Here is a 15,389-nt window from a genome sequence, read left to right as displayed (position 1 = left end):
ACATAACCAACATTGTGAACCTTTCTGACAGCCAAGCCAACTGCAGTATGTTAATTACCTTGATTATAGACCCTGTTTATAGCGGGGGGGGGGGGAACAGTTTTTTATTTTGCACAACTTTTATTCAGTGCGGAGCTTTCCCATTTTTGGTGAGGAGAGGCAATCTGGCTAGAGCAGTTACTCTCCTTTGAGACTCGTGGTAGTTGGACACCTTCATGCTGTATTTACTCACATACCATGCACACCTTTCCAAAAACAATCAGTCTTCCAGATTTGGGGTGCATGTCTTTAAGCCGTGAAACTATTTTTTTTCTTTGCTAGAATAGCAGTGAAGAACAGAAATATGTAGACGCTGTCTCTAATGCTGCCAAGATGGCTACCACTTCTCTAAGGTGACAGAAAGCTGAAGGGGAAAGAGTTCTATGTTAACCATCTCACAGCTGCTGTAGCTACTGCTTGAGCAATGTAACTTGTGTCTGAATCAGCAGTAGAGCCCAGAGCAATGCATGCAGTCTGTAGTAACTTGATGAGGCTTGTGTTGTGGAAACGAGACTTTATTATTTACAGGAACTTTATATAAAAGAACTCTTTACAGTAAAGAAGTAACAGTTTTGCATCTGCCCTTGCAAGCATCCAGCCTTGTTGAAGTTCTGCTAGACCAGGAAGTTCCTACTACCTCACTCAGATTGTCTCCTGGGATACCACACTTCTTGGATGCAACACACTGTGTTTCCAGGACGACTTGCTCTATATCACTTAAGTCAGCCATGACCCTGAAAAAGCCTTTTTCTGCTTTCTCCCTCCCAAAAACAAGGTGTGCGCTTTATTTGAGGACACATGCTATGTGAGAGAATAGGGTATATTTATAGATAAGACAAGTTCTGGGGATTTGGGGGGGGGAGGGGGTTGTTTGCTTGGTTGTTTGGTTTTTTGTTTGTTTGTTTGTTTTTTTAAGTCTCCACCCATAGAAAATGCATTCATCCTGCAGGAGGAAAATGTGTTCTTCCCAGCTGCGCAAGTAAAGCACTGTGGTTAGTTTCCCCTACAGATGAATAGTATCTGTTTCCAGCCCTGCCAAGTTGCATTGGGCATCTGGTCTTGCATGCAACTACAACATGGTCTCCAGGCCATCAGAGTAGACTACAAAGTATATTAGTCACATAAAATGAAAGCAGACCTATCTCCTTCTACCTAAATAAAGGATTATTTGCTGTGCACGAATTTTGACAAGCTGCATGTGCTGCTACAGTTCTACCAAAAACTGCTTCAGTTTATTACTGGCTAATGTTTTTTGTTTGTTTTTGTTTCTAAGGCTTTTTGGTCCGGGTTTTTTTTTTAGAGAGATTTGTTTAGACTACATGCACTCTGGTAATTAAGTAATGCTTAACAAATTATTTGGAAAAAGAATACTAATGTAAAAATATTCCAAAGTCCTCATTTGAAACCTTTTCTAATATGGGGTAAAGATGTCCATGAATCAAAAGAGTGGGTATGAGTTTAGGGGAAACTCATATGAGGATCAGCATGTTCTTGTTGTACCCTTTTTGTCACAGACTAAACCAGAGTGCTGGAATTGAACACTCCTAAATATTGGATAAATTTGGCTCCGCATCTAAAGCAAATGATTTCGTCTGAAAACAGTTTGGAGTAAAGATTACATTTTTATTTTATAATTATAAAATTATGAAATAGTATGATTTATAAGCTCTCTGTGTCTGGAACCCTGCTGTCATTCATCATTCAGAGTACACCTTGATGCTATATTTAATATATAATAAAAAGCACACAGGCAGCAATATTAAGGCAACTGTATGACGGATAATATATTTATGCAAGATGAGTGGGCTAGGAAACAATAAAACATTAATTGTACATTGGAGTAGTGGTGATTGTAAAGTGATGGGTGACTTGAACTACGAAGATCAGTAAAAGAGTTAATTTTTTTAAGAAAGCAACACATGAATATCTTCAAACGTTCAGGATTTGTAAGTCACTTGAAATGTATTTTGAAGAAGGATGCGATGGAAGTGTGGTAAGTAAAGTTGCGAAGGGATTTCATGAGTAGGGATTTGTGTGAAAGAATGCCTAGAGCTGACAAGGAGAACACAAATAAGTAGTGTCATATTAGCAGTGTCTTTTTAGGCTAAGCTAAAGAAATCTCCCCATGCAGTTGCTAGCAGGCAACTACCAAATAATCTTTTAAGATTCTCTTGAATAAAGTATATAGATAGAACTTCTGAGGCCTCTCAGTGGGCAACTCCATATGAGACACTTAATGCACAATAGACTAATTCTACTTCACAGCAAAAGCTGTGCTAAATACAGTAGAATTAGTCTACTGTGCATTAAGCATCATGAAAAGACCGTACACTATTGCTACTGTTCATTAGTGCTGGCTACTGCGTGTTTATTTACTACTTGATATTAGAGGTACTAAACTCGATGCACAGTAGCAATGGCACATTAATGCATGTGTAAATGCCACCCAGTATGATGGTCTAAACCACCCAGTATGATGCATGCTTTCAAAACCTGAACCATTTTTGTAGTTTTTAAATTTTTAAAAATATTCAACCTCTTTTTTTCAAAGGTGTAGAGACCAGAATCAAAGCTGTAGAATCACAGGGTTGAAAGGAACTGTACAGGTAACATATATTCTAATCCCCTCACAAATAGAGGAAGTGCTATTCCTAAACATCCCAGACCAACGTCATCTTAAAATTTCTAATGAAGGAAATTGCAGAACTTTTAAGTACCTTGTTCCATTCCCTACTGTTCCTGCAGATAGGAAGTTTTTTCGTTTTGCGTTTTTCCTGAGATCTGCTCTAAATCTATTTTCCTGTAGTTTTAAGTGCACTGCTTCATGTTTTCATTTTGACAAGGGAGAACAGTTCTTTTTTTATGGCCGCCTTTCTAATACTTGAAAGCTGCAATCCTTAAAATATTTGAAATCCTCTAATATTTGAAAACTGCTCCATGTCTCTTTCTCCAACTTAAACATACCTAGTTCTCTCTACTTTTCCTTTTCACCCCCTTTATCATTTTTGTTACTTACCCTTTCAGTTTTTCTATAACTTATATTTAGAATACAGCATTTAGAACTACACATAATACTTTAGCTCAGTGGTACCCAACCTTTTGGACCTGTGATCTAGTAGAGTGGAACCAGGGTAGACCCATGGACCGGATCCAGTCCATGGGTTCAATCCAGCCTAGACAGGCATGGGCCCAATCCGATACATTATTTACACCAGTTTCACATAACCTCCCCAGTCATAGGGCATTATCATAATGTTTGTTTACCATTTCTCTGCATCACTGACATTCTTTGACAAGGCAAAGAAACTCCTTTTATGTTCTTACCTGTCTGTTCAGCTAGTATTAGCTATCCTCGTTTTCTTTTGTTGGCTCATTTTTGCTTCTCTCTCTGATGCTATAAGAATGATGTACATTTTGTGTTTCTCTTATACATTTTTCATTTGGAGATCCCTTTTCATTTTTCTCAGTATAACAGAACTGAATCTTAGCTTCCCAACTTTTATTAACACTTTTTTTTCCCAAGGTGGACAGTACCCCAGCTTTTCCTTGCTGAGTGGATGAGACTGCAAAGCTTAAGCAATAGAGTATCAAAAAGCAATTAAATGGGCATTGATAAATTGCCCGAAGTGCTGACAGTACTAGAAGGCAAGTACAGTAGGTTTTTTAAAAGAATTATGTCATAAACCTTGGATGTCACGGCTCAGTCACTCTCTGTGCTGTAGTTGTAAGAGTATTTAAATAAGGCTTGAGTAAATTAACTGAAATCTATTTATTTACTAAAAGTCTGACAGCAATGCGTTGAGTCGCACTTTCTTAAATGTTATGTGCACATATTACCTGGTTGTCACCCTATCTTTTTGTTTGGAATAGTTTCCTATGAATAATTTCCTTTATCCCTGCTCTTTATCATTGCCTCCAGATTTCTGCATCACTGCTGCCTTCCTGTTTTTGTAACTTTGCTCCCGTGAGGAGGGAGACTCGGGTTTTTATCTTTCAAAATCAGGAGCAGCTCCATGGAAAAGTAGCAGTCACTTTCCCAGCTCTGTCGTTTAGGTAGATGACCACTGTATGGTGATTGCGCGGAACCTTTCACCCTGCTTTCCAGAAGATAACATCCTGGGCATCCTTTCTATGGGTGGGAAACCTTTTAGCCAGAATCACCACCTATCCCTGATTTTTTGGCTGGTAGTGCTCATAGAAATGCACTTGGAGGTTTTCTTCTACCCAAGGTTCATAAAATATTTTGCAAATACTCACTAGTTAATCCTTTCAGTGATTTGGTTTTGAAAACAAGGAAACTGAAGGAGTTTGAAATGACTTGCTCAAGATCACTGGCTTCTTTGAAAAAGTCTAACATCCTTAAAGCTGGTAACTTTTTTTTTCCGCACTACTCTAGGCCTGTTATACATGTTTATAAGTAATGCTTGGCTTCTGTAACTAAATAACATAACTTCTAAGGCATTTGTATATTCTATAAACCGGTTTCCAGATAGCACTTTTTGTTTCCCACTAAGTTGGCTTGTGTATTGTTTCAAAGCCCCAAAGTCTGAGGCTGGAGATGAGACTGAGAGTGTGTGTCAGTAGTGGGAAGGAACGGGCTGGTAAAGAACCTTGTTGAATGTTGAAGTTATGAAAAAGAGGGAGAGCATTTGATCATTAAAAATCTAAGAAGTTCAGAGTAAAGACTGTGAGTGTAAAGGAAAAATTAAGCATATGGAAAGGCTATGTGAGGCACCCAAACAATTTTAGCTTTATCCCTGACATGATGCTAATTGCCAGTCTCAATTCCTTTTTATAGCAGTGACTTAATTCTGAAATTTATTGGGCAAATAAGGGTTTTCATGATCATTGTGAGATGCTATTCTAGGACCAGGAGACCTTTCCTAAGCATATTATGCTATTTCCTGCAGCATACGCTGTAGTAATCACTGGAGAGGTAAATACCACGGATACATCTGCAAGATTCATTTAGCTTCTTCTCTGAGGAGCTTGGTATCTTGAGAGAGAGAGAATGGAAAATAACTGTAGTTTGTTTTAGTTAGATTTATAATAAAGATTGCTGATTTCTTTTTTAATGTTGCCTTTTGGAAAGATTAAGAGTGCTGGTGGGGGGGAAAAAGAGCAAAAGCAAAATACCCTTTAAGCCAAAAAATGCACAGTGAAATACCTTTATCTTCATGAATGGTATTTTCCCCATTGTCAGGTCTAAACGCATGAATAATATCATTCTTATGTTACAAATAAAGAAATCTCAGTGGAACTCGTCTCTTGGAATCGGATTGGGCAGATTCCAGTCATTTGATCATTCTTTCTGTGTGATAACTCTGGATCTGATACAAAGCACACTGAAATCAGCAGGAGCACTTCTATTGACTTAGTGGACTTTTGATCATGCTTGCTATGGACAACCCTGAAACTGCAGACTTCTCAAATTTAGACACGTGCCCATAAGCAAATCCTCTATTTTGGAAGAAGAATAGCAATTCTACCATGCATTTTTTTAAAATCAGGAGTAGTTAATTGAATTCATGCGACTAGCACTATCCCCCTCCTCAAACCACAGATTATTTAAAGACAACACTTGCCACATGTTACTTGAGAGGTTTTCTTTTTTTTTGTCCTTGGAAATCTTAAATGCTGTTTTTGCATTTGAGTCTTATACCTGAAAACCATCACTGGTCAGTGCAGTAAGTAGTGAAGGAAAAGAAGTTTTTTATCCATGCAGTCAAATGAACAGTCAAGCCAGTTCTGCTGAGTTTTGGTTTAAACTAGTCATCTCTTTTATCTTTTAATGCTAAAATGGTCTAATTTTGCTACCAAAGTTTTAGACATAATATGTTAACACAGTAAAGGTGTGATTCACCTTATTCCTGAAGACTTTCACCAGTCTCTTTAAAAATATTGTTTTAATATCAAATCCTGCTGGTGTGAAGTCTCATGTAATCTTTTTATTTAAGCGTGGTCACTGTATGTGCTAGGGCTTTTTGGGCAGTGAAACTTAATTGCTACTTGGGAAATAAGAGTTAAAGAATTTATTGGGTTTTCTTGTATTGTACATTAGAAGAAACTCATGGCACCAAAAATACTTAAGTGTGTGTATCCACTGAATAGAAATTCTGACTCCTGAATGGATCTTAATTACACAGATCCTTCTCCCTCTTCCCCCTCCCCACCCCCCCCCACCCCCATTGGCTGCTTCTCAAACTTCTCATCTGTAGCACAAAAAATATGGCCACCCCAGTTTTGACTCCTTACCTACCATGTCACACTCCTTTTTATACCCAGTTATTTACACTTTAGGTGAAGTGGACCTAAACCACCTTCAAAGACCATCTAGAAGCAACGTAAGACAAGAAATTTCGGAGCTATGGGGCAGTGAAAATTGAAAGAGAATTGAAGATTGATTCAGGCTTGATTTTATTTTAATAAATCATAGAAAATTAGGGTTGGAAGGGACCTCAGGTGGTCATCTAGTTCAACCCTCTGCTCAAACCAGGACCATCCCCAACTAGATCATTCCAGCCCAAGCTTTGTCTAGGAGAGGCTTAAAAACCTCCAAGGATGGAGATTCCACAAACTCTCTGGTTAGCCTGTTCCAGTGTTTTACTACCCTCCTAGTGAGAAGGTTTTTCCTAATATCTAAGCCCGATGATCCAGCTAGTTTTCTATCCACTTTACTGTCCATTCATCCAACCCATACTTCCTTAGCTTGCCTGTGAGAATGTTGTGGGAGTCTGTGCTTAGAAATAGATTCCTTGAGGACTTGCTCCATGACTGAGGTGAGGCTGACTAATCTTTTTCCCTTTCTTAAATATGGGCACTATGTTTGCCCATTTCCAATCATCTGGGACCTCTTCCAATTTGCCATGAATCTTCAAAGAAGATGGCTAGTGGCTCTGCAGTCGCATCGGCCAACTCCCAGGTGCATCCTGTCTGGTCCCATGGATTTGTATATGTTCAGCTTTTTTTAAATAGTCCCTAACCTGTTCTTTTGCCACTTGGCTGCTCACCTGCTCCCCAAACTGTGCTGCCAAAAACAGGAATCTGGGAGCTGACTTTGCCTATGGAGACTGAGGCGAAGAAGGCATTAAGTACTTAAGCTATTTCTGCAGTCTCTGTCACTAGTTTGCCTCCCCCATTCAGTAAGGAACCCACACTTTCCCTGATCCTCCTCTTGCCACCAGCATACTTGTAGAAACCCTTCTTGTTACCCTTCATATCCTTTACTAGCTGCAACTCCAGTAATACTTTGGCCTTCCTGATTTCATCCTTGCATGCCTGAGTAATACTTTTATACTCCTCTCTAGTAGTTTATTCAAGTTTGCAGTTCTTGTAAGCTTCCTTTTTGTGTTTCAGCTCACTGAAGAGTTCCCTGCCAAGCCAAGCTGGTCTTTTGCCATACTTGCTAGTCTTCCTGTACATCAAGATGATTTGTTCCTGCACTCTCAGTAAGCTTTCATTAAAGTACAGCCAGCTCTCCTGAATTTCTCTCCCTCTTAGACTGACTTCTCATGGGAACCTACCTATAAGTTCCCTGAGCAAGTTAAAGTCTACCTTTCTGAAGTCCAGGGTCCTTACTCTGCTACTCTCCTTCCTTCCTTTCCTCAGGATCGGCCCCGTCTTCCTGGCCAACTTTGTACTGGGTCAGGCCAAGTTGGCCGTCCTCAAGAGCTGCCAGAACCGGCTTGCCAGGACTGGCTCAGATGATGCCCTGCGGCTTTTTTGCCTCCTGGTGCAGGCGCGCCTCTCGCTGGAGTTTGAGCACGCTGTGCTCCAGCGGGCGGTGCCCGCTTTTGAGACACGCTGTGCCCTTGAGGGAGCGCTGTGCCAGGTGGAGGACGGCCGTCTCAAATACGCGCTCTGATGTCATGACCAGTCTGGGTGACCGGGCTGGCTCGGTGTCGAACTGCGACTTCCAGCTCTGCCGCGTCCTGGGCCCTCACCAGGCTGCTTTTTTGCTCTCTTTTGTGTGGAAGTTGAAGGTTTTGTTATGTGTATGATGGGATGGAGCAGGGTCTGAATTGTTTATGACTGTGTGGCTGGCACACCGACCGCGTAGCATGTGAGACACGACGTGAAATGCAGCGAAGATGTCTGACGGTGTGATGCGTTGGTTGTTTGGTTTGGTTTGGTAGTAAGTTGTTTTTATTTTTGCTTTGCAAGCGGCCACCATTGTTGTATACCTGAACCCCTGAATAAAGTAATTAAAAGTCAAAAGTCCTTTCCTCAGGATCCTGAACTCAGTCATCTCGTGGTCACTGCTGCCCAGGTTGCCACCCACTACTACATTTCCCCACCAATTCTTCCCTGTTTGTGAGCAGCAGGGCAAGACGAGCATTGCCCCTAGTTGGCTGCTCCAGCACTTGCACCAGGAAGATGCCCCCAGCGTGCTCCAAAAACTTCCTGGATTGCCTGCATACTGCTGTATTGTCCTCCCAGCAGATGTCAGTGACCTAAGTTCCCCATGAGAAGCAGGGCCTGTGATCAGGAAACTTCTGCTAGCTGTTTGAAGAAAACCTCATCTACCACTTCCCCTTGGTCTGGTGGTCTACAGCAGACCCCCACCACAGCATTACCCTTGTTGCTCTCCCCTCTGACCCTAACCCAGAGACTCTCAAGCCTATCTCCAGTTTCATACTGGGGCTCTGAGCAGTCATATGGCTCTCCTACATACAGTGCAACTCCTCATCTCTCCTGCCTGTCTTTCCTGAACAGTTTATACCCATCCATGCTCCAGTCATGCGAGCTCCCACCAAGTCTCTGTTATTCCAGTCACATCACAGTTCCATGACTCTGCAAGGACTTCAAATTCTTCCCGTGTGTTTCCCAGGCTTCATGCACTCATGTAGATCAGCTTGAGTTTTTTGCTTTATATTTTGTTGAAGTAAAATATTTTTATTTTTTGGTCTCCATTTGCAGTATTTGACAGTCTTTTAGGATTTTTTTTTTTATTTTTACCTGTGTTTATTTTTACATTTAGAATAGCCTTATACCAAAAATATTTTGTTAGGCTGAATATTACACTTTGCCCACATACAGACATTCAGTTTCTCTTGGGAGAGTCACTGCTCTCCCAAGAGAAACCACAGGTGTACATATGTTAAGGACTTTGTTCTCTTTACTAAAAATGGTATGTCTGGGAGAGAAATAACTAAGGACAAGTACATTTAAATCAGGCTTAAATTTCTCTTGGGAAGGTGAATGTCTGTGTGTATTCTTCTGAGAGGCTGCAGCACAGTCTTCCAGCATCCCAGGGTGCTTTGCCTTCCCCTCCTTCCCTCACAGCATGTCTCTCACTGGACTCAAGTAAACCAGCTGAGCAGGAAGCAAAACATGCTGCCCTTTTTGTGATCCTTATATTGTGAAGCAAGGAGACATAGGGTGACCCTGAGCAGTCTGGGTCAGGCAAACACTGCTACCTTGTAAACTGCTGCCATCTGTCTCCAGGTAGATTGGGGGAGCCTGCAAAGCATGCTGAGGTGTGTGCACAGGGGCCCCCTGGTTGTGCAGCATCAGCACTGCAAGCTCCTTGCCCTTCAGGGGCTCATCATTCAAATATTTTTCTGCCAGGAAAACAAACCTGAGATAATTCTCCCAGATTATTTGAACTTGTATACAGAGCTTTTGTTTTGCCTCTTATCAAATGCTAAGCTAACAAACTGTTTCAATTTCAGCTTCACTGTATTCTTTACAAAGACATTTACCCTGCAAAAGGGCAGTCACTACATGTATGCCTTCTTGTTCAGTTCAGCAAGACTTTGCATGCCCAGATCCCCTTGTGAGGTTGGTTCCTAAGTAGTTAAATGAAAAGTTTGCCTTTTAGAGAGAATGAAAATATAGGTGTTACCTTGCCACACAGCCTTCCTAAATGGCTTTAAAAAACTGTACAGGAAATGTATTTTCTCCATCAGGGAATATCTGTATGTCTCAGACAGCATAAAGCTGTCTGATAGCTACACAGCTTGTTTTTTAGTCTTCAGCTTGGCTGCTATGTTTGCTATTCTGAGCTTACACATCAACTCCTAAGGGATTGTTGCTGCGGTATGGTAGGTTAGACCCCAGACTGCCTTTATAATATCTTGAGGTACAGGGCAAATCCACTTTTGACTGTTGTGCATTGTTCTTGCACTGAATTGAGCTCTGGTAGTGTAGAAAATCCAGGTCTTTGGGCTGTGTTATCTGATAACAATCAGGAGCCCTCTACTTTAAGACTGTAGTTAGAACCAAATTTCAATGGACTCTTGACTTCCTCAGGCAGCCATTATGCTAACTGCATGGATCCCAAGTATCCACAAGTTGGACATGTGTTTGGGCAGTCTTCCTATAACAAGTTTCCCTTCAGTGATTTTTACGTGTACTGTACAATTAGCTCCACTGAAATATCCAGTTTAATGAGAACTTGCTACTTTGAGGACTTATAAAAACAGCTTTTGATGCTGAGACGTTGCACGGTAGATTCAGCTGGGCCTTTCCGTTCATTGTTTGTGTTCACACTATCTGCAGGAAAGATTTTTTTTTCCCCACAGCTTATCTGTTCCTGTGGTCACCTTGCCAGAAACTGGTTTATCACTTCTGTTTGTTCCTGTTTTAAAAAATGGAAAATTAATTAGTGATACACTCTGGCTGGAGAAAGTGATGTTCTGGCCAGAATAACTGCTCTTGATTTGGCAGGTCACAAATCAGTCCAGTGTTTGGTTTGCATTGGATTGGATTGGATTGAACTGATATATGTCCAGCCCTCTGATACAGCATCACTTAAATTGCTGCTGGTATAGGTCAGTCTGTAATGTGTAGTTTTATGCTCCACTTACCTTGTTCTAGATTTGGATTTTGGTTAGTTGGTTGGGGTTTTGTTGTTGTTGTTGTTGCTGTTGTTTTGTTTTTTTAAGTATCTTTCAATATATTTTGAATTTTAGAAAGAAACGGAGACCACAAACTTATTTCACGTACAGTAAGTCACCATCAAATGGTGACTTTCACCTCACATCGTTAATTGTATCATCTCTTATAGGCATTTCACTAACCAAAACTAAATGACTGGTGTTGTTATATGGGATAGTTATTAACTAAATTACATATTTTTTTTGAAAATACGCACTCCAGAATAAGATACAGTTTGTTTTTGAAAGGCAGAATGAAGAACAAAAGTCTTTCTTTGCCATAAGTACCTGAGTTAGCAGCAGAAGGGGAATCAAGCCTGCTCATTGTTCTGCTCCATATAGATCACCTGCAGACTTTACTTTCAGTTTTTCCAGTAAGTGGCAGAAAATGTTCTTACCATATTTCTTGCATATGGTTTGTGTGGCACTTATTTCAGGTGTATGTGCTTAGTTTTAGTCAGGCAGAGTAAGAGTACAAGTACTCTGCTCAGGAAGTGCATAGGTGTGATAGGAAGCGAGATTCTATTGAAATAATAATGATCTTGGGACATTTTAAAGGTATAATAGGTCTCCACATGTACCTGATCCTCTAGGGAAGGTGATTATCTTGGAACTTGGTGTTAGTAATAACAAATACACAAATCATTATCAGTTGGAAGGTGTCAGTATCCATAGCCATTTTTGTTCTTCATTCCATGATTGTTGCTGGGGAACTTACCACTTCACTTAACTTTTTAATTATTATTGTATCTGTAATTGTGTCTGTGATTGGATTGTACCAAAGTAAAAGTACTAAGGTGAGAGACCATGGCATAGCACAATTAAAATGTAAGCTGTCTTTAGACTCATTACTTCAAGCCACAACCAGAAGGGAGGGTGACATGTAAAGTGGTATGTACTATTAATACTTAGGCTGTGGACTTAGGCTAGGTATTCGTATGAAGTGCTAAGAATTATTGTGGAATTTGTAACACCATGAACACAGTGAGAAATGCAGTGCAGGTGTTCAAGTGCTTAGTCATCCAAGTCAAAACCACAAGTTACTGATGGGTGACTTTTGGTTTCTGTAGTTTTACCTGCTATTGTGTTTGCCTTACAAAGGTTCCCGGCTCAAAACTGGACAGAAACAGCCCCTTGCTCAGTGCTCTTCTAGAGATGCTGATGCAGTGGGAACAGATGTTCTTGCATGGCAGGAGGTTCCTCTTTTTCCAGGAAGAAAGACCAAGCTGAGAAGTGTGACCATGTGGTGATCTGTGAGCCTGGCTCTGTCTCCCTGGGATAGTAGAGGTCAGGGTGGCAGACAGACACCATGGAGCAGTAAGGGGAAGGGAAAGTGTGAGGCATGCAGCCTCCTGAGATGCTGGAGGACCAAAACATGTCCTGTGGCACTCCATGCATCTGGATAGGCATTACACATGGCACTGGAAGTTGTCAAGCTGCCAAGAAGTTTCTGCTGAAAAGAACTAAAATTTCTTCACAGAATCGCCATGGTTTTTTTTTCTGTGAAAAGCCACTTAAACACCTGTGCACTCACTTTGGTGTTTATAAAGGCGCTTCATTTAAAATGAAACTCTTCTCCATGTCCTTAATTTAAGATTTACAGTTTTTCCTCATTTGAGCAAAAAAAACATAATTCAGAAAATGGTAGGATCTCTTGGCTCATCTGAGTTTATGCACTGCATCCTAACATTTGACAATTAGCCTCCCTGTACCTCTTTTCAGTGTCGTTCACTCGTAGTTTTGTTTGCATGGACCTTGGAGGTACAACTTTGCAGTTTGCTCTTTGATATTGAAGAGAATTGCTTTTTGTTAAATTAGGGCAGTCCACTATACTGTGCACTGGACTAACTGAGATTATTTTGCTTTCGTGGGCCTTTTGATCTCATTGAATTTTATTAAAGCATTGATTCGTAACTTGAGCTGAGAACTTACCACAGAACTTCGATTGTCATGTACTTAGCAGGCACTGGCCATCTTGCCTGGATCTACTATCCAAGGGCTGTTGTTTGTAGGCAGCATCTGGCACCTAATAATTTGTGATTATATTTTAGCATTATTAATAAAAATGCTCTGTTTTTAAAAGGGTTTATTTTTAGACTCTGTTACTTGTAGAAACAGTGCTACTGAGAGCATCTTACCTCACCTAGCTTTCAAAAGAGGCAGAAGTTACAGCTTTGTGCTAAGAAAAATGTTGTCTTGGGATTTCCTTCATACAGATTAACAGCAAAAATATTTGTTGACATGAAGTCTCCCACCCGTGTTGTCTGTCTTCTGTTGGAGCTCACGTCTCTGGATAGTTTCACAAGTTGGTGTCCACAGTCTTCCTCGACTCCTCCAGGGGGCACTGGCCAGTGTGTTGTGCTCGGTGTCCCCTTCCAAATCCCTTGTTATTAACCTGTGACCTCAATCCCACTCCTTTTTTTTTTCTTTTTTGTTATCCCAAGTAATTAGTTGATGAGACCCCAGTGGCTTCCCTTATTAAGGCAGGGTTATAGTTTTTGTGATGGGGTACAGCCCATGAGCTTTGGCATATCAAATAAGTCTGTTGCAGACCTGCTTACAAATGTATATTATATTTCCTCCCATAAAATTTGAGCTAATTAATGGAATGGACTGATCCTTTAGTCCTGGCCTGTTTAAAATGTATTCTTGTAGGGTACATCCAAACAAATTATTTGAGGCACTGCAGACTACATGTAGCGCACATGTAAGCTTTGCTTCACTGGTTATTTGCAGTGCAGTGCCAAAATTTGACACTGAGAGATCCCAGTATCAAAAAAAGAAGTGTGGCATATGCAGCAGCAGTGTCCATTGCCAGAAATAGAGCCTGGCCCTCTGGCCAGGCTCTGAGTGGCTGAATTAGCATCACTGCTGCTGTGGTAATCCCCCAGGACCCCAGGTGAGGGTGCTGGAGCTAGCAGAGGTGTTGACCTCAGCCTCTCCTATCCCACCCAGGACAATTTGCCCTGTACCAAACCTCACGTACAGAGACGTGCACACACCCTTGCATGTGGGGAAATGTCTGTAGAGTTGTTCAGGGTTCATGTGTTTTAAAAGTGAGGTTGGTTGTGGGACTTTTATTTTTAAATAAATCTGCTGCATGTCTAAGCTATAATGACACTGCTCAGCTTTCTGTTCTTTTAGGTGACATCAATATAAAATTAATTTCTAGCAGACAGGCCTAAGGATTTTTGGCTTGTGGTTTGCCAGTGTGAGAGTTCGGGACAATGCAGTTTTTTTCCAGGACAGCAGGCTGTCCTGAAAGGAGTAGCAGTAACATCATTATTGGTAATAATTCCTTATTGCTGACTAGATTAGATGCTGTGTCAGCTTAAAGCAGGCGGAAAGCAGCATCATACAAAAGCTTGTGCCTTTCTGAATTAGCTGGTCTCTAAGGCAATGGTCTCTGACCTTTTTAAGCACAAGATCACTTTTTGAATTGAAGTGCAACCCAGGATCTACCGCTGCAAGGAGCCAGGGCAGAGCTGCGATTCCCTGCTTGTATGCCCCTGCCCAGAGCGTGCAGGCTACAGATCACAGCTCTGCCCTGGCTGTGGATCAATTTGCCCCATCCCAAGTTCCCAGTGGAGCCCCCTGTGCTGCTTCCAGAGAAGCCCCCGTGCTGCTCTACTGCGTGCACTGCCAGCATGGCTCAGGCTGGTCTCTATGGCAACCCCAGCCTGAGCTTTCCCACAGAGGTGTGGTTGGGGTCTTCCTGGAGACTGACCCAAGCCATGAGGGTAGGGGCTGCTGGGAAATGGAGTCTGGCTGCTGGTTGGATCAGCCATTTTGCCCATGCCTGTTTTATGCCTAACTTTAGCTTGGGGGAAAAAAAATGAGATGGGGAGCTGAGACTCAGATCAACTGTTAGAGGCTCCACAATCAACCAGTCAATCATAATGTACTGGTTGGTGACTACTGCCCTGCCTTCTGTCTTATTGCTGACTAACAGTTATGACCGCTTACTCCACAGAGGGGGGCCCCACCGAGGAGAGTAGATCACCCTAATCGACAATTAGAAGATAATTCAAGCAGAGGCAATTTTTCCTTTAGAAACTCCCTTTTTGACTGGTTTCCATGGCTGATTTATATCAAATGGAGGCAACAAAGATAAGGTCTTCACTTTGGCACAGGAGTCTTCTCTGGAAGTATTAGCAGTCTGGAGCAGCTTTCTTGGTTTTGTGTTGTTTGTTTGTTTTTTGTCCTCACCAGTTCTCCAAGACTGAAAGAAAGCCAATGTGGTGCCTATCCTCAAGAAAAGGAGGAAAGTGGATCTGGCAAATTACAGGCCCATCAGCCTGACCTCTATGCCAGGGAAGGAAAGTTTATTAAAGAGGCCATCCTTAATGGACTGGCTGACACCAACATCCTGAGGGATAGCCAGCACGGGCTTATTGCAGGTAGGTCTTGCTTGACCAATCTCATTTCCTTTTACGACCAGGTGACCTATCATCTGGACAAGGGAGAAGA

General features: G+C 41.5%; 1 protein-coding gene and 1 long non-coding RNA gene across 2 annotated transcripts in view; one reads left to right on the top strand and one right to left on the bottom strand.

Annotated features, from left to right (window-relative positions):
* TTC7B (tetratricopeptide repeat domain 7B) overlaps nt 1–15,389 on the top strand; it is a 208,784-nt gene that overhangs the window by 167,308 nt on the left and 26,087 nt on the right. The window lies entirely within an intron of this gene.
* LOC109321680 lies at nt 271–13,928 on the bottom strand. The gene is made up of 3 exons (XR_002104142.1): nt 13,918–13,928; nt 2,370–2,376; nt 271–585 (listed from the first exon to the last, which is right to left on the bottom strand). It is a non-coding gene; the product is annotated as an uncharacterized LOC109321680 (long non-coding RNA).

The sequence above is a fragment of the Crocodylus porosus genome, unplaced genomic scaffold, assembly GCF_001723895.1.
Source record: "Crocodylus porosus isolate Cpor-Errol unplaced genomic scaffold, CroPor_comp1, whole genome shotgun sequence".
Lineage (NCBI taxonomy): Eukaryota > Metazoa > Chordata > Crocodylia > Crocodylidae > Crocodylus > Crocodylus porosus.
This window is presented reverse-complemented; position numbering and strand designations above follow the sequence as displayed.